The sequence below is a fragment of the Chiloscyllium plagiosum genome, unplaced genomic scaffold (assembly GCF_037043375.1).
Source record: "Chiloscyllium plagiosum isolate Xiang-an unplaced genomic scaffold, Cpla_swu_hap1 HiC_scaffold_21, whole genome shotgun sequence".
NCBI lineage: Eukaryota > Metazoa > Chordata > Chondrichthyes > Orectolobiformes > Hemiscylliidae > Chiloscyllium > Chiloscyllium plagiosum.
In genome coordinates this window covers 52,872,061-52,898,817 of record NW_028270159.1, presented here as the reverse complement: position 1 = coordinate 52,898,817, position 26,757 = coordinate 52,872,061, and the positions used below count along the sequence as shown (strand labels likewise).

Genomic DNA, 26,757 nt, shown 5'->3' with positions numbered 1-26,757 from the left:
TGTCTGTGCGGAGATCACGCATTCTCCCCGTGTCTGTGTGGAGACTGCACATTCTCCCCATGTCTGTGTGGAGATTGCACATTCTCCCCATGTCTGTGTGGAGATTACACATTCTCCCCATGTCTGTGTGGAGATTATACATACTCACCGTGTCTGTGTGGAGATTACACATTCTCCCTGTATCTGTGTGGAGATTATACATTCTCCCCGTGTCTGTGTGGGCATTATACATTCTCCCCGTGTCTGTGTGGGTATTATACATTCTCCCCGTGTCTGTTTGGAGTTTACACATTCTCACTGTGTCTGTGTGGAGATTACACATTCTCACCGTGTCTGTGTGGAGATTACACATTCTCACCGTGTCTGTGTGGAGAATACACATTCTCCCCTGTGTCCATGCGGAGATTACACATTCTCCCTGTGTCTGTGCGGAGATTACACATTCTCCCCATGTGTGTGTGGAAATTACACATTCTCCCTGTTTCTGTGCGGAGATTACACATTCTCCCTGTTTCTGTGCGGAGATTACACATTCTCCCCGTGTCTGTGTGGAGATTACATATTCACCCCGTGTCTGTGTGGAGATTACACATTCTCCCTGTGTCTGTGTGGAGATTACACATTCTCCCCTTGTCTGTGCGGAGATTGCACCTTCTCCCCGTGTCTGTGTGGAGATTACACATTCGCCCCGTGTCTGTGTGAGGATTACACAATCTCCCTGTGTCTGTGCGGTGATTACACATTCTCCCTGTGTCTGTGCGGAGATGACACTTTCTCCCCATGTCTGTGCGGAGATTACACATATTCCCGTGTCTGTGCAAAGATTACACATTGTCCCCCTGTCTGTGTAAGGATAACACCATCTCCCCATATCTGTGCGGAGATTACACATTCTCCCCGTGTCTCTGTGTCGGTTATACATTCTCCCCATGTCTGTGTGGAGATTACACATTCTCCCTCTGTCTTTGTGGGGGTTACACATTCTCCCTGTGTCGGTGTGAGATTACACATTCTCCCCGTGTCTGTATGGAGATTATACATTCTCCCCGTGCCTGTGTAGAGATTACACATTCTCCCCGTGTCTGTATGGAGATTATACATTCTCCCCGTGTCTATGTGGAGATTACACATTCTCCCCGTGTCTGTGTGGAGATTACACATTCTCCCCGTGTCTGTGTGGAGATTACACATTCTCCCTGTGTCTGTGTGGAGATTACACATTCTCCCCGAGTCTTTGCGGAGATTACCCATTCTCCCTGTGTCTGTGTGGAGATTACACATTCTCCCCGTGTCTGTGTGGAGATTACCCATTCTCACCGTGTCTGTGTGGAGATTACACATTCTCCCCGTGTCTTTGCGGAGATTACACATTCTCCCCATTTCTGTGTGGAGATTACACATGCTCCCTGCGTCTGTGTGAGGATTACACATTCTACCCGTGTCTGTGCGGTGATTACACATTCTCCCCGTGTCGGTGTGAGATTACACAATATCCCCGTGTCTGTGCGGTGATTACAAATTCTCCCCGTGTCTGTGTGGAGATTTCACATTCTCCCCGTGTCTGTGTGGAGATTACACGTTGTCCCCATGTCTGTGCGGAGATTACACATTCTCCCCGTGTCTGTGCGAAGATTACACATTCTCCCCGTGTCGGTGTGAGTTTACACATTCTCCCCGTATCTGTGTGGAGATTACACATTCTTCCCGTGTCTGTGTGGAGATTATACATTCTCCCCGTGTCTGTGTGGAGATTACACATTCTCCCCGTTTCTGTGTGGAGATTACACGTTGTCCCCGTGTCTGTGCGGAGATTACACATTCTCCCCGTGTCTGTGCGAAGATTACACATTCTCCCCGTGTCGGTGTGAGTTTACACATTCTCCCCGTATCTGTGTGGAGATTACACTTTCTTCCCGTGTCTGTGTGGAGATTATACATTCTCCCCGTGTCTGTGTGGAGATTACACATTCTCCCCGTGTCTGTGCGGAGATTACACAATCTGCCTCTGTCTTTGTGGGGGTTACACATTCTCCCCGTGTCGGTGTGAGATTACACATTCTCCCCGTGTCTGTGCGGAGAATACACATTCTCCCCGTGTCTGTGTGGAGATTATACATTCGCCCCATTTCTGTGTGGAGATTATACTTTCTCCCCGTGTCTGTGCGGAGATTACGCATTCTCCCCATGTCTGCGTGCAGATTACACATTCTCCCCATGTCTGTGTGGAGATTACACATTCTCGCCATGTCTGTGTGGAGATTACACATTCTCCCCGTGTCTGTGTGAGGATTAAACATTCTCCCCGTGTTTGTGCAGAGATTACGCATTCTCCCCTTGTCTGTGCGGAGATTACACATTCTCCCCGTGTATGTGGGGAGATTACACATTCTCCCCGTGTCTGTGCAAAGATTACACATTGTCCCCGAGTCTGTGTAAGGATTACACAATCTCCCGTGTCTGTGCGGAATATGGAGGTTACACATTCTCCCCGTGTCTGTATGGAGGTTATGCATTCTCCCTCTGTCTGTGTGGGGGTTACACATTCTCCCCGTGTCTGTGTGGAGATTACGTATTCTCCCGTGTCTGTGCGGAGATTACACATTCTTCCCGTGTCTGTGTGAGGATTACACATTCTCCCCGTATCGGTGCGGAGATTACACATTCTCCCCGTGTCTGTGTGGGGACTGCACATTCTCCCCATGTCTGTGTGGAGATTACACATTCTCCCCATGTCTGTGTGGAGATTACAGTCTTCCTTGTCTGTGTGGAGATTACACATTCTCCCCGTGTCTGTGTGGAGATTACACATTCTCCCCGTGTTTGTGTGGAGATTACACATTCTCCCCGTGTCTGTGTGAGGATTACACATTCTCCCCATGTCTGTGCGGAGATTACTCATTCGCCGCTTGTCTGTGCGGACATTACACATTCTCCCCGTGCCTGTGTGGAGATTACACATTCGCACCGTGTCTGTGTGAGGATTACACAATCTCCCCGTGTCTGTGCGGTGATTACAAATTCTCCCCGTGTCTGTGTGAGGATTACACATTCTCCCCGTGTCTGTGTGAGGATTACACATTCTCCCCGTGTCTGTGCGGAGATTACACATTCACCCCGTGTCTGTGTGGAGATTACACATTCTCCCCGTGTCTGTGTGAGGATAACACATTCTCCCCGTGTCTGTGTGAGGATTACACATTCTCCACGTGTCTGTGCGAAGATTACACATTCTCCCCGTGTCTGTGTGAGGATTAATCATTCTCCCCGTGTCTGTGCAGAGATTACACATTCTCCCCTTGTCTGTGCGGAGATTACACATTCTCCCCGTGTCTGTGGGGAGATTACAAATTCTCCCCGTGTCTGTGTGGTGATTACACATTCTCCCCTTGTCTGTGTGGAGGTTACACTTTCTCCCCGTGTGTGTGTGTGGAGATTATGCATTGTCCCTCTGTCTGTGTGTGGGTTTCACATTCCCCCTGTGTCGGTGTGAGATTACACATTCTCCCCGTGTCTGTGCGAAGATTACACATTCTCCCTGTGTCTGTGTGGTGATTACACATTCTCCCCGTGTCTGTGCGGAGATCATGCATTCTCCCCGTGTCTGTGTGGAGACTGCACATTTTCCCCATGTCTGTGTGGAGATTGCACATTCTCCCCATGTCTGTGCGAAGATTACACATTCTCCCTGTGTCTGTGTGGTGATTACACATTCTCCCCGTATCTGTGTGTAGATTATACATTCTCCCCGTGTCTGTGTGGAGATTACACATTCTCCCCGTTTCTGTGTGGAGATTACACATTCTCCCCGTGTCTGTGCGGAGATCACGCATTCTCCCCGTGTCTGTGTGGAGACTGCACATTCTCCCCATGTCTGTGTGGAGATTACACATTCTCCCCATGTCTTTGTGGAGATTATACATACTCACCGTGTCTGTGTGGAGATTACACATTCTCCCTGTATCTGTGTGGAGATTACACATTCTCCCCGTGTCTGTGCTGAGATTACACATTCTCCCCGTGTCTGTGTGGAGATTACACATTCTCCCCATGTCTGTGCGGAGATTACTCATTCGCCCCTTGTCTGTGCGGACATTACACATTCTCCCCGTGCCTGTGTGGAGATTACGCATTCGCACCGTGTCTGTGTGAGGATTACACAATCTCCCCGTGTCTGTGCGGTGATTACAAATTCTCCCCATGTCTGTGTGAGGATTACACATTCTCCCCGTGTCTGTGTGAGGATTACACATTCTCCCCGTGTCTGTGCGGAGATTACACATTCACCCCGTGTCTGTGTGGAGATTACACATTCTCCCCATGTCTTTGTGGAGATTATACATACTCACCGTGTCTGTGTGGAGATTACACATTCTCCCTGTATCTGTGTGGAGATTACACATTCTCCCCGTGTCTGTGCTGAGATTACACATTCTCCCCGTGTCTGTGTGGAGATTACATATTCACCCCGTGTCTGTGTGGAGATTACACATTCTCCCCTTGTCTGTGCGGAGATTGCACCTTCTCCCCGTGTCTGTGTGGAGATTACACATTCGCACCGTGTCTGTGTGAGGATTACACAATCTCCCTGTGTCTGTGCGGTGATTACACATTCTCCCTGTGTCTGTGCGGAGATGACACTTTCTCCCCGTGTCTGTGCGGAGATTACACATATTCCCGTGTCTGTGCAAAGATTACACATTGTCCCCCTGTCTGTGTAAGGATAACACAATCTCCCCATATCTGTGCGGAGATTACACATTCTCCCCGTGTCTCTGTGTCGGTAACACATTCTCCCTCTGTCTTTGTGGGGGTTACACATTCTCCCCGTGTCAGTGTGAGATTACACATTCTCCCCGTGTCTGTATGGAGATTATACATTCTCCCCGTGTCTGTATGGAGATTATACATTCTCCCCGTGTCTATGTGGGGATTACACATTCTCCCCGTGTCTGTGTGGAGATTACACATTCTCCCCGTGTCTGTGCGGAGTTTACACATTCTCCCCGTGTCTGTGTGGAGATTACCCATTCTCCCTGTGTCTGTGTGGAGATTACACATTCTCACCGTGTCTGTTTGGAGATTACACATTCTCCCCGTGTCTTTGCGGAGATTACACATTCTCCCCATTTCTGTGTGGAGATTACACATGCTCCCTGCGTCTGTGTGAGGATTACACATTCTCCCCGTGTCTGTGCGGTGATTACACATTCGCCCCATGTCTGTGTGAGGATTACACAATATCCCCGTGTCTGTGCGGTGATTACAAATTCTCCCCGTGTCTGTGTGGAGATTACACATTCTCCCCGTGTCTGTGTGGAGATTACACGTTGTCCCCGTGTCTGTGCGGAGATTACACATTCTCCCCGTGTCTGTGCGAAGATTACACATTCTCCCCGTGTCTGTGCGGTGATTACACATTCGCCCCATGTCTGTGTGAGGATTACACAATATCCCCGTGTCTGTGCGGTGATTACAAATTCTCCCCGTGTCTGTGTGGAGATTACACATTCTCCCCGTGTCTGTGTGGAGATTACACGTTGTCCCCGTGTCTGTGCGGAGATTACACATTCTCCCCGTGTCTGTGCGAAGATTACACGTTCTCCCCGTGTCGGTGTGAGTTTACACATTCTCCCCGTATCTGTGTGGAGATTACGCATTCTTCCCGTGTCTGTGTGGAGACTGCACATTCTCCCCGTGTCTGTGTGTAGATTATACATTCTCCCCGTGTCTGTGTGGAGATTACACATTCTCCCCGTTTCTGTGTGGAGATTACACATTCTCCCCGTTTCTGTGCGGAGATTACACAATCTCCCTCTGTCTTTGTGGGGGTTACACATTCTCCCCGTGTCGGTGTGAGATTACACATTCTCCACGTGTCTGTGCGGAGATTACACATTCTCCCCGAGTCTGTATGGAGATTATACATTCGCCCCATTTCTGTGTGGAGATTATACTTTCTCCCCGTGTCTGTGCGGAGATTACACATTCTCCCCATGTCTGCGTGCAGATTACACATTCTCCCCATGTCTGTGTGGAGATTACACATTCTCCCCGCGTCTGTGTGGAGATTACACATTCTCCCCGTGTCTGTGTGAGGATTAAACATTCTCCCCGTGTCTGTGCAGAGATTACACATTCTCCCCTTGTCAGTGCGGAGATTACACATTCTACCCGATGCTGTGGGGAGATTACACATTCTCCCCGTGTCTGTGCAAAGATTACACATTGTCCCCGAGTCTGTGTAAGGATTACACAATCTCCCCGTGTCTGTGCGGAGATTACACGTTCTCCACGTGTCTGTGTGGAGGTTACACATTCTCCCCGTGTCTGTATGGAGGTTATGCATTCTCCCTCTGTCTGTATGGGGGTTACACATTCTCCCCGTGTCTGTGTGGAGATTACGTATTCTCCCCGTGTCTGTGCGGAGATTACACATTCTTCCCGTGTCTGTGTGAGGATTACACATTCTCCCCGTATCGGTGCGGAGATTACACATTCTCCCCGTGTCTGTGTGGGGACTGCACATTCTCCCCATGTCTGTGTGGAGATTACACATTCTCCCCATGTCTGTGTGGAGATTACACAGTCTTCCTTGTCTGTGTGGAGATTACACATTCTCCCCGTGTCTGTGTGGAGATTACACATTCTCCCCGTGTTTGTGTGGAGATTACACATTCTCCCCGTGTCTGTGTGAGGATTACACATTCTCCCCATGTCTGTGCGGAGATTACTCATTCGCCCCTTGTCTGTGCGGACATTACACATTCTCCCCGTGCCTGTGTGGAGATTACGCATTCGCACCGTGTCTGTGTGAGGATTACACAATCTCCCCGTGTCTGTGCGGTGATTACAAATTCTCCCCATGTCTGTGTGAGGATTACACATTCTCCCCGTGTCTGTGTGAGGATTACACATTCTCCCCGTGTCTGTGCGGAGATTACACATTCACCCCGTGTCTGTGTGGAGATTACACATTCTCCCCGTGTCTGTGTGAGGATTACACATTCTCCCCGTGTCTGTGTGAGGATTACACATTCTCCCCGTGTCTGTGCGAAGATTACACATTCTCCCCATGTCTGTGTGGTGATTACACATTCTCCCCGCATCTGTGTGGAGATTACACATTCTCCCCGTGTCTGTGTGAGGATTAAACATTCTCCCCGTGTCTGTGCAGAGATTACACATTCTCCCCTTGTCAGTGCGGAGATTACACATTCTCCCCGTGTCTGTGGGGAGATTACACATTCTCCCCGTGTCTGTGCAAAGATTACACATTGTCCCCGAGTCTGTCTAAGGATTACACAATCTCCCCGTGTCTGTGCGGACATTACACATTCTCCCCGTGCCTGTGTGGAGATTACGCATTCGCACCGTGTCTGTGTGAGGATTACACAATCTCCCCGTGTCTGTGCGGTGATTACAAATTCTCCCCATGTGTGTGAGGATTACACATTCTCCCCGTGTCTGTGCGGAGATTACACATTCACCCCGTGTCTGTGTGGAGATTACACATTCTCCCCGTGTCTGTGTGAGGATTACACATTCTCCCCGTGTCTGTGTGAGGATTACACATTCTCCCCGTGTCTGTGCGAAGATTACACATTCTCCCCATGTCTGTGTGGTGATTACACATTCTCCCCGCATCTGTGTGGAGATTACACATTCTCCCCGTGTCTGTGTGAGGATTAAACATTCTCCCCGTGTCTGTGCAGAGATTACACATTCTCCCCTTGTCAGTGCGGAGATTACACATTCTCCCCGTGTCTGTGGGGAGATTACACATTCTCCCCGTGTCTGTGCAAAGATTACACATTGTCCCCGAGTCTGTCTAAGGATTACACAATCTCCCCGTGTCTGTGCGGAGATTACACGTTCTCCACGTGTCTGTGTGGAGGTTACACATTCTCCCCGTGTCTGTATGGAGATTATGCATTCTCCCTCTGTCTGTGTGGGGGTTACACATTCTCCCCGTGTCTGTGTGGAGATTACGTATTCTCCCCGTGTCTGTGCGGAGATTACACATTCTTCCCGTGTCTGTGTGAGGATTACACATTCTCCCCGTATCGGTGCGGAGATTACACATTCTCCCCGTGTCTGTGTGGGGACTGCACATTCTCCCCATGTCTGTGTGGAGATTACACATTCTCCCCATGTCTGTGTGGAGATTACACAGTCTTCCTTGTCTGTGTGGAGATTACACATTCTCCCCATGTCTGTGTGGAGATTACACATTCTCCCCGTGTTTGTGTGAGATTACACATTCTCCCCGTGTCTGTGTGAGGATTACACATTCTCCCCATGTCTGTGCGGAGATTACTCATTCGCCCCTTGTCTGTGCGGACATTACACATTCTCCCCGTGCCTGTGTGGAGATTACGCATTCGCACCGTGTCTGTGTGAGGATTACACAATCTCCCCGTGTCTGTGCGGTGATTACAAATTCTCCCCGTGTCTGTGTGAGGATTACACATTCTCCCCGCGTCTGTGTGAGGATTACACATTCTCCCCGTGTCTGTGCGGAGATTACACATTCACCCCGTGTCTGTGTGGAGATTACACATTCTCCCCGTGTTTGTGTGAGATTACACATTCTCCCCATGTCTGTGTGGAGATTACACATTCTCCCCGTGTCTGTGTGGAGATTACACATTCTCCCCGTGTTTGTGTGAGATTACACATTCTCCCCATGTCTGTGTGGAGATTACACATTCTCCCCTTGTCAGTGCGGAGATTACACATTCTCCCCGTGTCTGTGTGGTGATTACACATTCTCCCCGTGTCTGTACAGAGATTACACATTCTCCCCGTGTCTGTACAGAGATTACACATTCTCCCCTTGTCTGTGTGGAGGTTACACTTTCTCCCCGTGTGTGTGTGTGGAGATTATGCATTGTCCCTCTGTCTGTGTGTGGGTTTCACATTCTCCCCGTGTCGGTCTGAGATTACACATTCTCCCCGTGTCTGTGCGAAGATTACACATTCTCCCCGTGTCTGTGTGGAGATTACACATTCTCCCCATTTCTGTGTGGAGATTATACATTCTCCCCGTGTCTGTGCGGAGATTACACATTCTCCCTGTATCTGTGTGGAGTTTACACATTCTCCACGTGTCTGTGTGTGTAGATTATACATTCTCCACGTGTCTGTGCAGAGATTACACGTTCTCCCCATTTCTGTGTGGAGATTACACATTCTCCCTGTGTCTGTGCGGAGATTACGCATTCTCCCCATGTCTGTGTGGAGACTGCACATTCTCCCCGTGTCTGTGTGGAGATTACCCATTCTCCCCATGTTTGTGTGGAGATTATACCTACTCCCCGTGTCTGTGAGGAGATTATACATTCTCCCCATGTCTGTGTGGAGATTACACATTCTCCCCGTGCCTGTGCGAAGATTACACATTCTCCCCGTGTCTGTGTGGAGATTACACATTCTCCCTCTGTCTTTGTGTGGATTACACATTCTCCCCGTGTCAGTGTGAGATTACACATTCTCCCCGTGTCTGTGTGGAGATTACACGTTCTCCCCGTGCCTGTGTGGAGATTATACATTCTCACCGTGTCTGTGTGGAGATTACACATTCTCCCCGTGCCTGTGAGGAGATTATACATTCACCCCATGTCTGTGTGGAGATTACACATTCTCCCCGTGCCTGTGCGAAGATTACACATTCTCCCCGTGTCTGTGTGGAGATTACACATTCTCCCTCTGTCTTTGTGTGGATTACACATTCTCCCTGTGTCAGTGCGAGATTACACATTCTCCACGTGTCTGTGCGAAGATTACGCATTCTCCCCATGTCTCTGTGGAGACTGCACATTCTCCCCGTGTCTGTGTGGAGATTACACATTCTCCCCATGTCTGTGTGGAGATTATACATACTCCCTGTATTTGTTTGGGGATTGCACATTCTCCACGTGTCTGTGTGGAGATTACACATTCTCCCCTTGTCTTTGCGGAGATTACACATTCTCCCCGTGTCTGTGTGGAGATTATACATACTCCCCGTGTCTGTGTGGAGATTACACATTCTCCCTGTATCTGTGTGGAGATTGCACATTCTCCCCGTGTCTGTGCGGTGATTACACAATCTCCCCGTGTCTGTGCGGTGATTACAAATTCTCCCCGTGTCTGTGTGAGGATTACACATTCTCCCCGTGTCTGTGTGAGGATTACACATTCTCCCCGTGTCTGTGCGGAGATTACACATTCACCCCGTGTCTGTGTGGAGATTACACATTCTCCCCGTGTCTGTGTGAGGATTACACATTCTCCCCGTGTCTGTGTGAGGATTACACATTCTCCCCATGTCTGTGCGAAGATTACACATTCTCCCCATGTCTGTGTGGTGATTACACATTCTCCCCGCATCTGTGTGGAGATTACACATTCTCCCCGTGTCTGTGTGAGGATTAAACATTCTCCCCGTTTCTGTGTGGAGATTACACATTCTCCCCGTTTCTGTGCGGAGATTACACAATCTCCCTCTGTCTTTGTGGGGGTTACACATTCTCCCCGTGTCGGTGTGAGATTACACATTCTCCACGTGTCTGTGCGGAGATTACACATTCTCCCCGAGTCTGTATGGAGATTATACATTCGCCCCATTTCTGTGTGGAGATTATACTTTCTCCCCGTGTCTGTGCGGAGATTACACATTCTCCCCATGTCTGCGTGCAGATTACACATTCTCCCCATGTCTGTGTGGAGATTACACATTCTCCCCGCGTCTGTGTGGAGATTACACATTCTCCCCGTGTCTGTGTGAGGATTAAACATTCTCCCCGTGTCTGTGCAGAGATTACACATTCTCCCCTTGTCAGTGCGGAGATTACACATTCTACCCGATGCTGTGGGGAGATTACACATTCTCCCCGTGTCTGTGCAAAGATTACACATTGTCCCCGAGTCTGTGTAAGGATTACACAATCTCCCCGTGTCTGTGCGGAGATTACACGTTCTCCACGTGTCTGTGTGGAGGTTACACATTCTCCCCGTGTCTGTATGGAGGTTATGCATTCTCCCTCTGTCTGTATGGGGGTTACACATTCTCCCCGTGTCTGTGTGGAGATTACGTATTCTCCCCGTGTCTGTGCGGAGATTACACATTCTTCCCGTGTCTGTGTGAGGATTACACATTCTCCCCGTATCGGTGCGGAGATTACACATTCTCCCCGTGTCTGTGTGGGGACTGCACATTCTCCCCATGTCTGTGTGGAGATTACACATTCTCCCCATGTCTGTGTGGAGATTACACAGTCTTCCTTGTCTGTGTGGAGATTACACATTCTCCCCGTGTCTGTGTGGAGATTACACATTCTCCCCGTGTTTGTGTGGAGATTACACATTCTCCCCGTGTCTGTGTGAGGATTACACATTCTCCCCATGTCTGTGCGGAGATTACTCATTCGCCCCTTGTCTGTGCGGACATTACACATTCTCCCCGTGCCTGTGTGGAGATTACGCATTCGCACCGTGTCTGTGTGAGGATTACACAATCTCCCCGTGTCTGTGCGGTGATTACAAATTCTCCCCATGTCTGTGTGAGGATTACACATTCTCCCCGTGTCTGTGTGAGGATTACACATTCTCCCCGTGTCTGTGCGGAGATTACACATTCACCCCGTGTCTGTGTGGAGATTACACATTCTCCCCGTGTCTGTGTGAGGATTACACATTCTCCCCGTGTCTGTGTGAGGATTACACATTCTCCCCGTGTCTGTGCGAAGATTACACATTCTCCCCATGTCGGTGTGGTGATTACACATTCTCCCCGCATCTGTGTGGAGATTACACATTCTCCCCGTGTCTGTGTGAGGATTAAACATTCTCCCCGTGTCTGTGCAGAGATTACACATTCTCCCCTTGTCAGTGCGGAGATTACACATTCTCCCCGTGTCTGTGGGGAGATTACACATTCTCCCCGTGTCTGTGCAAAGATTACACATTGTCCCCGAGTCTGTCTAAGGATTACACAATCTCCCCGTGTCTGTGCGGAGATTACACGTTCTCCACGTGTCTGTGTGGAGGTTACACATTCTCCCCGTGTCTGTATGGAGATTATGCATTCTCCCTCTGTCTGTGTGGGGGTTACACATTCTCCCCGTGTCTGTGTGGAGATTACGTATTCTCCCCGTGTCTGTGCGGAGATTACACATTCTTCCCGTGTCTGTGTGAGGATTACACATTCTCCCCGTATCGGTGCGGAGATTACACATTCTCCCCGTGTCTGTGTGGGGACTGCACATTCTCCCCATGTCTGTGTGGAGATTACACATTCTCCCCATGTCTGTGTGGAGATTACACAGTCTTCCTTGTCTGTGTGGAGATTACACATTCTCCCCATGTCTGTGTGGAGATTACACATTCTCCCCGTGTTTGTGTGAGATTACACATTCTCCCCGTGTCTGTGTGAGGATTACACATTCTCCCCATGTCTGTGCGGAGATTACTCATTCGCCCCTTGTCTGTGCGGACATTACACATTCTCCCCGTGCCTGTGTGGAGATTACGCATTCGCACCGTGTCTGTGTGAGGATTACACAATCTCCCCGTGTCTGTGCGGTGATTACAAATTCTCCCCGTGTCTGTGTGAGGATTACACATTCTCCCCGCGTCTGTGTGAGGATTACACATTCTCCCCGTGTCTGTGCGGAGATTACACATTCACCCCGTGTCTGTGTGGAGATTACACATTCTCCCCGTGTTTGTGTGAGATTACACATTCTCCCCATGTCTGTGTGGAGATTACACATTCTCCCCGTGTCTGTGTGGAGATTACACATTCTCCCCGTGTTTGTGTGAGATTACACATTCTCCCCATGTCTGTGTGGAGATTACACATTCTCCCCGTGTCTGTACAGAGATTACACATTCTCCCCGTGTCTGTACAGAGATTACACATTCTCCCCTTGTCTGTACAGAGATTACACATTCTCCCCTTGTCTGTGTGGAGGTTACACTTTCTCCCCGTGTGTGTGTGTGGAGATTATGCATTGTCCCTCTGTCTGTGTGTGGGTTTCACATTCTCCCCGTGTCGGTCTGAGATTACACATTCTCCCCGTGTCTGTGCGAAGATTACACATTCTCCCCGTGTCTGTGTGGAGATTACACATTCTCCCCATTTCTGTGTGGAGATTATACATTCTCCCCGTGTCTGTGCGGAGATTACACATTCTCCCTGTATCTGTGTGGAGTTTACACATTCTCCACGTGTCTGTGTGTGTAGATTATACATTCTCCACGTGTCTGTGCAGAGATTACACGTTCTCCCCATTTCTGTGTGGAGATTACACATTCTCCCTGTGTCTGTGCGGAGATTACGCATTCTCCCCATGTCTGTGTGGAGACTGCACATTCTCCCCGTGTCTGTGTGGAGATTACCCATTCTCCCCATGTTTGTGTGGAGATTATACCTACTCCCCGTGTCTGTGAGGAGATTATACATTCTCCCCATGTCTGTGTGGAGATTACACATTCTCCCCGTGCCTGTGCGAAGATTACACATTCTCCCCGTGTCTGTGTGGAGATTACACATTCTCCCTCTGTCTTTGTGTGGATTACACATTCTCCCCGTGTCAGTGTGAGATTACACATTCTCCCCGTGTCTGTGTGGAGATTACACGTTCTCCCCGTGCCTGTGTGGAGATTATACATTCTCACCGTGTCTGTGTGGAGATTACACATTCTCCCCGTGCCTGTGAGGAGATTATACATTCACCCCATGTCTGTGTGGAGATTACACATTCTCCCCGTGCCTGTGCGAAGATTACACATTCTCCCCGTGTCTGTGTGGAGATTACACATTCTCCCTCTGTCTTTGTGTGGATTACACATTCTCCCTGTGTCAGTGCGAGATTACACATTCTCCACGTGTCTGTGCGAATATTACGCATTCTCCCCATGTCTCTGTGGAGACTGCACATTCTCCCCGTGTCTGTGTGGAGATTACACATTCTCCCCATGTCTGTGTGGAGATTATACATACTCCCTGTATTTGTTTGGGGATTGCACATTCTCCACGTGTCTGTGTGGAGATTACACATTCTCCCCTTGTCTTTGCGGAGATTACACATTCTCCCCGTGTCTGTGTGGAGATTATACATACTCCCCGTGTCTGTGTGGAGATTACACATTCTCCCTGTATCTGTGTGGAGATTGCACATTCTCCCCGTGTCTGTGCGGTGATTACACAATCTCCCCGTGTCTGTGCGGTGATTACAAATTCTCCCCGTGTCTGTGTGAGGATTACACATTCTCCCCGTGTCTGTGTGAGGATTACACATTCTCCCCGTGTCTGTGCGGAGATTACACATTCACCCCGTGTCTGTGTGGAGATTACACATTCTCCCCGTGTCTGTGTGAGGATTACACATTCTCCCCGTGTCTGTGTGAGGATTACACATTCTCCCCATGTCTGTGCGAAGATTACACATTCTCCCCATGTCTGTGTGGTGATTACACATTCTCCCCGCATCTGTGTGGAGATTACACATTCTCCCCGTGTCTGTGTGAGGATTAAACATTCTCCCCGTGTCTGTGCAGAGATTACACATTCTCCCCTTGTCAGTGCGGAGATTACACATTCTCCCCGTGTCTGTGGGGAGATTACACATTCTCCCCGTGTCTGTGCAAAGATTACACATTCCCACCGTGTCTGTGCAAGGATTACACAATCTCCCCGTGTCTGTGCGGAGATTACACGTTCTCCACGTGTCTGTGTGGAGGTTACACATTCTCCCCGTGTCTGTATGGAGATTATGCATTCTCCCTCTGTCTGTGTGGGGGTTACACATTCTCCCCGTGTCTGTGTGGAGATTACGTATTCTCCCCGTGTCTGTGCGGAGATTACACATTCTTCCCGTGTCTGTGTGAGGATTACACATTCTCCCCGTATCGGTGCGGAGATTACACATTCTCCCCGTGTCTGTGTGGGGACTGCACATTCTCCCCATGTCTGTGTGGAGATTACACATTCTCCCCATGTCTGTGTGGAGATTACACAGTCTTCCTTGTCTGTGTGGAGATTACACATTCTCCCCATGTCTGTGTGGAGATTACACATTCTCCCCGTGTTTGTGTGAGATTACACATTCTCCCCGTGTCTGTGTGAGGATTACACATTCTCCCCATGTCTGTGCGGAGATTACTCATTCGCCCCTTGTCTGTGCGGACATTACACATTCTCCCCGTGCCTGTGTGGAGATTACGCATTCGCACCGTGTCTGTGTGAGGATTACACAATCTCCCCGTGTCTGTGCGGTGATTACAAATTCTCCCCGTGTCTGTGTGAGGATTACACATTCTCCCCGCGTCTGTGTGAGGATTACACATTCTCCCCGTGTCTGTGCGGAGATTACACATTCACCCCGTGTCTGTGTGGAGATTACACATTCTCCCCGTGTCTGTGTGAGGATTACACATTCTCCCCGTGTCTGTGTGAGGATTACACATTCTCCCCGTGTCTGTGCAGAGATTACACATTCTCCCCTTGTCTGTGCGGAGATTACACATTCTCCCCGTGTCTGTGCGGAGATTACACATTCTCCCCGTGTCTGTGTGGTGATTACACATTCTCCCCGTGTCTGTACAGAGATTACACATTCTCCCCTTGTCTGTGTGGAGGTTACACTTTCTCCCCGTGTGTGTGTGTGGAGATTATGCATTGTCCCTCTGTCTGTGTGTGGGTTTCACATTCTCCCCGTGTCGGTCTGAGATTACACATTCTCCCCGTGTCTGTGCGAAGATTACACATTCTCCCTGTGTCTGTGTGGAGATTACACATTCTCCCCATTTCTGTGTGGAGATTATACATTCTCCCCGTGTCTGTGCGGAGATTACACATTCTCCCTGTATCTGTGTGGAGTTTACACATTCTCCCCGTGTCTGTGTGAGGATTACACATTCTCCCCGTATCGGTGCGGAGATTACACATTCTCCCCGTGTCTGTGTGGGGACTGCACATTCTCCCCATGTCTGTGTGGAGATTACACATTCTCCCCATGTCTGTGTGGAGATTACACAGTCTTCCTTGTCTGTGTGGAGATTACACATTCTCCCCGTGTCTGTGTGGAGATTACACATTCTCCCCGTGTTTGTGTGGAGATTACACATTCTCCCCGTGTCTGTGTGAGGATTACACATTCTCCCCATGTCTGTGCGGAGATTACTCATTCGCCCCTTGTCTGTGCGGACATTACACATTCTCCCCGTGCCTGTGTGGAGATTACGCATTCGCACCGTGTCTGTGTGAGGATTACACAATCTCCCCGTGTCTGTGCGGTGATTACAAATTCACCCCATGTCTGTGTGAGGATTACACATTCTCCCCGTGTCTGTGTGAGGATTACACATTCTCCCCGTGTCTGTGCGGAGATTACACATTCACCCCGTGTCTGTGTGGAGATTACACATTCTCCCCGTGTCTGTGTGAGGATTACACATTCTCCCCGTGTCTGTGCGAAGATTACACATTCTCCCCATGTCTGTGTGGTGATTACACATTCTCCCCGCATCTGTGTGGAGATTACACATTCTCCCCGTGTCTGTGTGAGGATTAAACATTCTCCCCGTGTCTGTGCAGAGATTACACATTCTCCCCTTGTCAGTGCGGAGATTACACATTCTCCCCGTGTCTGTGGGGAGATTACACATTCTCCCCGTGTCTGTGCAAAGATTACACATTGTCCCCGAGTCTGTCTAAGGATTACACAATCTCCCCGTGTCTGTGCGGAGATTATACATTCTCACCGTGTCTGTGTGGAGATTACACATTCTCCCCGTGCCTGTGAGGAGATTATACATTCACCCCATGTCTGTGTGGAGATTACACATTCTCCCCGTGCCTGTGCGAAGATTACACATTCTCCCCGTGTCTGTGTGGAGATTACACATTCTCCCTCTGTCTTTGTGTGGATTACACATTCTCCCTGTGTCAGTGCGAGATTACACATTCTCCACGTGTCTGTGCGAAGATTACGCATTCTCCCCATGTCTCTGTGGAGACTGCACATTCTCCCCGTGTCTGTGTGGAGATTACACATTCTCCCCATGTCTGTGTGGAGATTATACATACTCCCTGTATTTGTTTGGGGATTGCACATTCTCCACGTGTCTGTGTGGAGATTACACATTCTCCCCTTGTCTTTGCGGAGATTACACATTCTCCCCGTGTCTGTGTGGAGATTATACATACTCCCCATGTCTGTGTGGAGATTACACATTCTCCCTGTATCTGTGTGGAGATTGCGCATTCTCCCCGTGTCTGTGCAGTGATTACACAATCTCCCCGTGTCTGTGCGGTGATTACAAATTCTCCCCGTGTCTGTGTGAGGATTACACATTCTCCCCGTGTCTGTGTGAGGATTACACATTCTCCCCGTGTCTGTGCGGAGATTACACATTCACCCCGTGTCTGTGTGGAGATTACACATTCTCCCCGTGTCTGTGTGAGGATTACACATTCTCCCCGTGTCTGTGTGAGGATTACACATTCTCCCCATGTCTGTGCGAAGATTACACATTCTCCCCATGTCTGTGTGGTGATTACACATTCTCCCCGCATCTGTGTGGAGATTACACATTCTCCCCGTGTCTGTGTGAGGATTAAACATTCTCCCCGTGTCTGTGCAGAGATTACACATTCTCCCCTTGTCAGTGCGGAGATTACACATTCTCCCCGTGTCTGTGGGGAGATTACACATTCTCCCCGTGTCTGTGCAAAGATTACACATTCCCACCGTGTCTGTGCAAGGATTACACAATCTCCCCGTGTCTGTGCGGAGATTACACGTTCTCCACGTGTCTGTGTGGAGGTTACACATTCTCCCCGTGTCTGTATGGAGGTTATGCATTCTCCCTCTGTCTGTGTGGGGGTTACACATTCTCCCCGTGTCTGTGTGGAGATTACGTATTCTCCCCGTGTCTGTGCGGAGATTACACATTCTACCCGTGTCTGTGTGAGGATTACACATTCTCCCCGTATCGGTGCGGAGATTACACATTCTCCCCGTGTCTGTGTGGGGACTGCACATTCTCCCCATGTCTGTGTGGAGATTACACATTCTCCCCATGTCTGTGTGGAGATTACAGAGTCTTCCTTGTCTGTGTGGAGATTACACATTCTCCCCGTGTCTGTGTGGAGATTACACATTCTCCCCGTGTTTGTGTGAGATTACACATTCTCCCCGTGTCTGTGTGAGGATTACACATTCTCCCCATGTCTGTGCGGAGATTACTCATTCGCCCCTTGTCTGTGCGGACATTACACATTCTCCCCGTGCCTGTGTGGAGATTACGCATTCGCACCGTGTCTGTGTGAGGATTACACAATCTCCCCGTGTCTGTGCGGTGATTACAAATTCTCCCCGTGTCTGTGTGAGGATTACACATTCTCCCCGCGTCTGTGTGAGGATTACACATTCTCCCCGTGTCTGTGCGGAGATTACACATTCACCCCGTGTCTGTGTGGAGATTACACATTCTCCCCGTGTCTGTGTGAGGATTACACATTCTCCCCGTGTCTGTGTGAGGATTACACATTCTCCCCGTGTCTGTGTGGTGATTACACATTCTCCCCGTGTCTGTGCAGAGATTACACATTCTCCCCGTGTCTGTGCGGAGATTACACATTCTCCCCGTGTCTGTGCGGAGATTACACATTCTCCCCGTGTCTGTGTGGTGATTACACATTCTCCCCGTGTCTGTACAGAGATTACACATTCTCCCCTTGTCTGTGTGGAGGTTACACTTTCTCCCCGTGTGTGTGTGTGGAGATTATGCATTGTCCCTCTGTCTGTGTGTGGGTTTCACATTCTCCCCGTGTCTGTACAGAGATTACACATTCTCCCCTTGTCTGTGTGGAGATTACACATTCTCCCCTTGTCTTTGCGGAGATTACACATTCTCCCCCTGTCTGTGTGGAGATTATACATACTCCCCGTGTCTGTGTGGAGATTACACATTCTCCCTGTATCTGTGTTGAGATTGCACATTCTCCCCGTGTCTGTGCGGTGATTACACAATCTCCCGGTGTCTGTGCAGAGATTACAAATTCTCCCCGTGTCGGTGTGAGATGACACATTCTCCCCGTGTCTGTGTGGAGATTATACATTCTCCCCGTGCCTGTGTGGAGATTACACATTCTTCCCGTGTGTGTGTGGAGATTACACATTCTCCCCGTTTCTGTGTGGAGATTATACATTCTCCCCGTGTCTGTGCGGAGATTACGCATTCTCCCCATGTCTCTGTGGAGACTGGACATACTCCCCGTGTCTGTGTGGAGATTACACATTCTCCCCATGTCTGTGTGGAGATTATACATACTCCCCGTGTCTGTGTGGAGATTACACATTCTCCCTGTATATGTGTGGAGTTTACACATTCTCCCCGTGTCTGTGCGGAGATTACCATTCTCCCCGTGTCTATGTGGAGATTACACATTCTCCCCTTGTCTGTGTGGAGATTACATATTCTCCCCATGTCTGTATGTAAAATTTACATTCTCCCTGTGTCTGTGTGGAGATTACACATTCTCCACGTGTCTGTGTGGAGATTACACATTCTCCCCCTGTCTGTGTGGGGATTACACATTCTCCTCGTGTCTGTGTGGAGATTACACATTCTCCCTGTGTCTGTGTGGAGATTACACATTCTCCCAGTGTCTGTGCGGAGATTACACATTCTCCCCGTGTCTGTGTGGAGATTACACATTCTCCCTGTGTCTGTGCGTAGATTATACATTCTTCCCGTGTCTGTACGGAGATTACGCATTCTCCCTGTGTCTGTGTGGAGACTGCACATTCTCACCATGTCTGTGTGGAGATTACCCATTCTCCCATGTCTGTGTGGAGATTATAATACTCCCCGTGTCTGTGTGGAGATTATACATTCTCCCCATGTCTGTGTGGAGATTGCACATTCTCCCCGTGTCTGTGTGGAGATTATAATACTCCCCGTATCTGTGTGGAGATTATACATTCTCCCCATGTCTGTGTGGAGATTACACTCTCTCCCAGTGTCTGTGCGGAGATTACACATTCTCCCCGTGTCTGTGTGGAGATTACACATTCTCCCCGTGTCTGTGTGGAGATTACACATTCTCCCCATGTCTGTGTGGACATTACACATTCTCCCTGTGTCTGTGTGGAGATTACACATTCTCCCTGTGTCTGTGTGGAGATTACACAATCTCCCCGTGTCTGTGTGGAGATTATAATACTCCCCGTATCTGTGTGGAGATTATACATTCTCCCCATGTCTGTGTGGAGATTACACTCTCTCCCAGTGTCTGTGCGGAGATTACACATTCTCCCCGCGTCTGTGTGAGGATTACACATTCTCCCTGTGCCTGTGTAGAGATTACACATTCGCCCCGTGTCTGTGTGAGGATTACACATTCTCCCTGTGTCTGTGCGGAGAATACACATTCTCACCATGTCTGTGTGGAGATTATGCATTCTCCCTCTGTCTGTGTGTGGGTTTCACATTCCCCCTGTGTCGGTGTGAGATTATACATTCTCCCCGTGTCTGTGCGAAGATTACACATTCTCCCCGTGTCTGTGTGGAGATTACACATTCTCCCTCTGTCTTTGTGGGCGTTACACATTCTCCCCGTGTCGGTTGGAGATTACACATTCTCCCGGTGTCTGTGTGGAGATTACACATTCTCCCCGTGTCTGTGTGGAGATTACACACTCTCCCCGTGTCTGTGCGGAGATCATAAATTCTCCACGTGTCTGTGCGAAGATTACGCATTCTCCCCATGTCTCTGTGGAGACTGCACATTCTCCCCGTGTCTGTGTGGAGATTATACATATTCCCTGTGTCTGTTTGGGGATTACACATTCTCCCCGTGTCTGTGCGGAGATTGCACATTCTCCCCGTGTCTGTGCGGAGATTACACATTCTCCCCATGTCTGTGTGGAGATTATACATACTCCTCGTGTCTGTGTGGAGATTACACATTCTCCCTGTATCTGTGTGGAGATTGCACATTCTCCCCGTGTCTGTGCAGTGATTACACAATCTCCCCGTGTCTGTGCAGAGATTACACATTCTCCCCGTGTCGGTGTGAGATGACACATTCTCCCCGTGTCTTTGTGGAGATTATACATTCTCCCCGTGCCTGTGTGGAGATTACACATTCTCCCCATGTCTGTGTGGAGATTACACATTCTCCACGTTTCTGTGTGGAGATTATACATTCTCCCCGTGTCTGTGCGGCGATTACGCATTGTCCCCATGTCTCTGTGGAGACTGCACATTCTCCCCGTGTCTGTGTGGAGATTACACATTCTCCCAATGTCTGTGTGGAGATTATACATACTTCCCTTGTCTGTGTGGAGATGACACATTCTCCCTGTATATGTGTGGAGTTTACACATTCTCCCCGTGTCTGTGCGGAGATTAACATTCTCCCCGTGTCTATGTGGAGATTACTCATTCTCCCCTTGTCTGTGTGGAGATTACATATTCTCCCCATGTCTGTGTGTAAAATTTACTTTCTCCCTGTGTCTGTGTGGAGATTACACATTCTCCACGTGTCTGTGTGGAGATTACACATTCTCCCCGTGTCTGTGTGGGGATTACACATTCTCCTCGTGTCTGTGTGGAGATTACACATTCTCCCTGTGTCTGTGTGGAGATTACACATTCTCCCTGTGTCTGTGTGGAGATTATACATTCTCCCAGTGTCTGTGCGGAGATTACTCATTCTCCCCGTGTCTGTGTGGAGATTACACATTCTCCCCGTGTCTGTGCGGAGATTACGCATTCTCCCTGTGTCTGTGTGGAGATTATACATTCTCCACGTGTCTGTGTGGAGATTACACATTCTCCCCGTGTCTGTGTGGGGGTTACACATTCTCCCCGTGTCTGTGTGGAGATTACACATTCTCCCCGTGTCTGTGTGGAGATTACACATTCTCCCCATTTCGGTGTGGAGATTATACATTCTCCCCGCGTCTGTGCGGAGATTACGCATTCCCCCCATGTCTGCGTGGAGATCACACATTCTCCCCATTTCTGTGTGGAAATTATACATTCTCCCCGTGTCTGTGCGGAGATTACACATTCTCCCCTTGTCTGTGTGGAGATTACACATTCGCCCCATGTCTGTGTGAGGATTACACATTCTCCCCATTTCTGTGTGGAGATTATACAATCTCCCCGTGACTGTGCGGTGATTACACATTCTCCCTGTGTCTGTGCGGAGAATACACATTCTCACCATGTCTGTATGGAGGTTACACATTCTCCCCATGTCTGTGTGGAGATTATGCATTCTCCCTCTGTCTGTGTGTGGGTTTCACATTCCTCCTGTGTCGGTGTGAGATTGCACATTCTCACTGTGTCTGTGCGATGATTACACATTCTCCCCGTGTCTGTGTGGAGATTACACATTCTCCCTCTGTCTTTGTGGGGGTTACACATTCTCCCCGTGTCGGTGTGAGATTACACATTCTCCCCGTGTCTGTGTGGAGATTACACATTCTCCCCGTGTCTGTGTGGAGATTACACATTCTCCCCATTTCTGTGTGGAGGTTATACATTCTCCCCGTGTCTGCGTGGAGATTATACATTCTCCCCATGTCTGTGTGGAGATTACTCATTCTCCCCTTGTCTGTGTGGAGATTACATTTTCTCCCCATGTCTGTGTGTAAAATTTACATTCTCCCTGTGTCTGTGTGGAGATTACACATTCTCCACGTGTCTGTGTGGAGATTACACATTCTCCCCGTGTCTGTGTTGGGATTACACATTCTCCTCGTGTCTGTGTGGAGATTACACATTCTCCCTGTGTCTGTGTGGAGATTACACATTCTCCCTGTGTCTGTGTGGAGATTATACATTCTCCCAGTGTCTGTGCGGAGATTACTCATTCTCCCCGTGTCTGTGTGGAGATTACACATTCTCCCCGTGTCTGTGCGGAGATTACGCATTCTCCCTGTGTCTGTGTGGAGATTATACATTCTCCACGTGTCTGTGTGGAGATTACACATTCTCCCCGTGTCTGTGTGGAGATTATACATTCTCCCTGTGTCTGTGTGGAGATTATACATTCTCCACGTGTCTGTGTGGAGATTACACATTCTTCCTGTGTCTGTGTGGAGATAACACATTCTCCCCGTGTCTGTGTGGGGGTTACACATTCTCCCCGTGTCTGTGTGGAGATTACACATTCTCCCCGTGTCTGTGTGGAGATTACACATTCTCCCCATTTCGGTGTGGAGATTATACATTCTCCCCGCGTCTGTGCGGAGATTACGCATTCCCCCCATGTCTGCGTGGAGATCACACATTCTCCCCATTTCTGTGTGGAAATTATACATTCTCCCCGTGTCTGTGCGGAGATTACACATTCTCCCCTTGTCTGTGTGGAGATTACACATTCGCCCCATGTCTGTGTGAGGATTACACATTCTCCCCATTTCTGTGTGGAGATTATACAATCTCCCCGTGACTGTGCGGTGATTACACATTCTCCCCGTGTCTGTGCGGAGATTACGCATTCTCCCCACGTCTCTGTGGAGACTGCACATTCTCCCCGTGTCTCTGTGGAGATTACACATTCTCCCCATGTCTGTGTGGAGATTATACATTCTCCCCGTGTCTGTGTGGAGATTACACATTCTCCCCGTGTCTGTGTGGAGATTACACATTCTCCCCATTTCTGTGTGGAGATTATACATTCTCCCCTTGTCTGTGCGGAGATTACGCATTCTCCCCATGTCTATGTGGAGACTGCACATTCTCCCCGTGTCTGTGTGGAGATTACACATTCTCCCCATTTCTGTGTGGAGATTATACATACTCCCCGTGTCTGTGTGGAGATTACACATTCTCCCCATGTCTGTGCGGAGATTATCATTCTCCCCGTGTCTGTGTCGAGATTGCACATTCTCCCCTTGTCTGTTTGGAAAATTTACATTCTCCCTGTGTCTGTGTAGAGATTACACATTTTCCACGTGTCTGTGTGGAGATGACACATTCTTCCTGTGTCTGTGTGGAGATTACACATTCTCCCATTGTCTGTGTGGGGGTTACATATTCTCCCTGTGTCTGTTTGGAGATTACACATTCTCCCCGTGTCTGTGTGGGGGTTGCACATTCTCCCTGTGTCTGTGTGGAGATTACACATTCTCCCCGTGTCTGTGTGGGGGTTGCACATTCTCCCCGTGTCTGAATGGAGATTACACATTCTCCCTGTATCTGTGTGGAGATTACACATTCTCCCCGTGTCTGTGTGGAGATTACACATTCTCCCTCTGTCTGTTTGGAGATTACACATTCTCACCGTGTCTGTGTGGAGATTATACATTCTCCCCGTGTCTGTGTGGAGATTACTCATTCTCCCCTTGTCTGTGTGGAGATTACATATTCTCCCCATGTCTGTGTGTAAAATTTACTTTCTCCCTGTGTCTGTGTGGAGATTACACATTCTCCACGTGTCTGTGTGGAGATTACACATTCTCCCCGTGTCTGTGTGGGGATTACACATTCTCCTCGTGTCTGTGTGGAGATTACACATTCTCCCTGTGTCTGTGTGGAGATTACACATTCTCCCTGTGTCTGTGTGGAGATTATACATTCTCCCAGTGTCTGTGCGGAGATTACTCATTCTCCCCGTGTCTGTGTGGAGATTACACATTCTCCCCGTGTCTGTGCGGAGATTACGCATTCTCCCTGTGTCTGTGTGGAGATTATACATTCTCCACGTGTCTGTGTGGAGATTACACATTCTCCCCGTGTCTGTGTGGGGGTTACACATTCTCCCCGTGTCTGTGTGGAGATTACACATTCTCCCCGTGTCTGTGTGGAGATTACACATTCTCCCCATTTCGGTGTGGAGATTATACATTCTCCCCGCGTCTGTGCGGAGATTACGCATTCCCCCCATGTCTGCGTGGAGATCACACATTCTCCCCATTTCTGTGTGGAAATTATACATTCTCCCCGTGTCTGTGCGGAGATTACACATTCTCCCCTTGTCTGTGTGGAGATTACACATTCGCCCCATGTCTGTGTGAGGATTACACATTCTCCCCATTTCTGTGTGGAGATTATACAATCTCCCCGTGACTGTGCGGTGATTACACATTCTCCCTGTGTCTGTGCGGAGAATACACATTCTCACCATGTCTGTATGGAGGTTACACATTCTCCCCATGTCTGTGTGGAGATTATGCATTCTCCCTCTGTCTGTGTGTGGGTTTCACATTCCCCCTGTGTCGGTGTGAGATTGCACATTCTCACTGTGTCTGTGCGATGATTACACATTCTCCCCGTGTCTGTGTGGAGATTACACATTCTCCCTCTGTCTTTGTGGGGGTTACACATTCTCCCCGTGTCGGTGTGAGATTACACATTCTCCCCGTGTCTGTGTGGAGATTACACATTCTCCCCGTGTCTGTGTGGAGATTACACATTCTCCCCATTTCTGTGTGGAGGTTATACATTCTCCCCGTGTCTGCGTGGAGATTATACATTCTCCCCATGTCTGTGTGGAGATTACTCATTCTCCCCTTGTCTGTGTGGAGATTACATTTTCTCCCCATGTCTGTGTGTAAAATTTACATTCTCCCTGTGTCTGTGTGGAGATTACACATTCTCCACGTGTCTGTGTGGAGATTACACATTCTCCCCGTGTCTGTGTGGGGATTACACATTCTCCTCGTGTCTGTGTGGAGATTACACATTCTCCCTGTGTCTGTGTGGAGATTACACATTCTCCCTGTGTCTGTGTGGAGATTATACATTCTCCCAGTGTCTGTGCGGAGATTACTCATTCTCCCCGTGTCTGTGTGGAGATTACACATTCTCCCCGTGTCTGTGCGGAGATTACGCATTCTCCCTGTGTCTGTGTGGAGATTATACATTCTCCACGTGTCTGTGTGGAGATTACACATTCTCCCCGTGTCTGTGTGGAGATTATACATTCTCCCTGTGTCTGTGTGGAGATTATACATTCTCCACGTGTCTGTGTGGAGATTACACATTCTTCCTGTGTCTGTGTGGAGATAACACATTCTCCCCGTGTCTGTGTGGGGGTTACACATTCTCCCCGTGTCTGTGTGGAGATTACACATTCTCCCCGTGTCTGTGTGGAGATTACACATTCTCCCCATTTCGGTGTGGAGATTATACATTCTCCCCGCGTCTGTGCGGAGATTACGCATTCCCCCCATGTCTGCGTGGAGATCACACATTCTCCCCATTTCTGTGTGGAAATTATACATTCTCCCCGTGTCTGTGCGGAGATTACACATTCTCCCCTTGTCTGTGTGGAGATTACACATTCGCCCCATGTCTGTGTGAGGATTACACATTCTCCCCATTTCTGTGTGGAGATTATACAATCTCCCCGTGACTGTGCGGTGATTACACATTCTCCCCGTGTCTGTGCGGAGATTACGCATTCTCCCCACGTCTCTGTGGAGACTGCACATTCTCCCCGTGTCTCTGTGGAGATTACACATTCTCCCCATGTCTGTGTGGAGATTATACATTCTCCCCGTGTCTGTGTGGAGATTACACATTCTCCCCGTGTCTGTGTGGAGATTACACATTCTCCCCATTTCTGTGTGGAGATTATACATTCTCCCCTTGTCTGTGCGGAGATTACGCATTCTCCCCATGTCTATGTGGAGACTGCACATTCTCCCCGTGTCTGTGTGGAGATTACACATTCTCCCCATTTCTGTGTGGAGATTATACATACTCCCCGTGTCTGTGTGGAGATTACACATTCTCCCCATG

General features: G+C 49.1%; 1 protein-coding gene and 1 pseudogene across 3 annotated transcripts in view; one reads left to right on the top strand and one right to left on the bottom strand.

Moving 5' to 3' along the window:
- The window catches only part of LOC122564704 (sodium-dependent phosphate transport protein 2C-like), a 189,747-nt gene that overhangs the window by 57,476 nt on the left and 105,514 nt on the right, over nucleotides 1-26,757 (top strand). The gene's annotated exons all lie outside the window — the stretch shown is intronic.
- Nucleotides 15-4,699, bottom strand: LOC148146153 (uncharacterized; annotated as a pseudogene).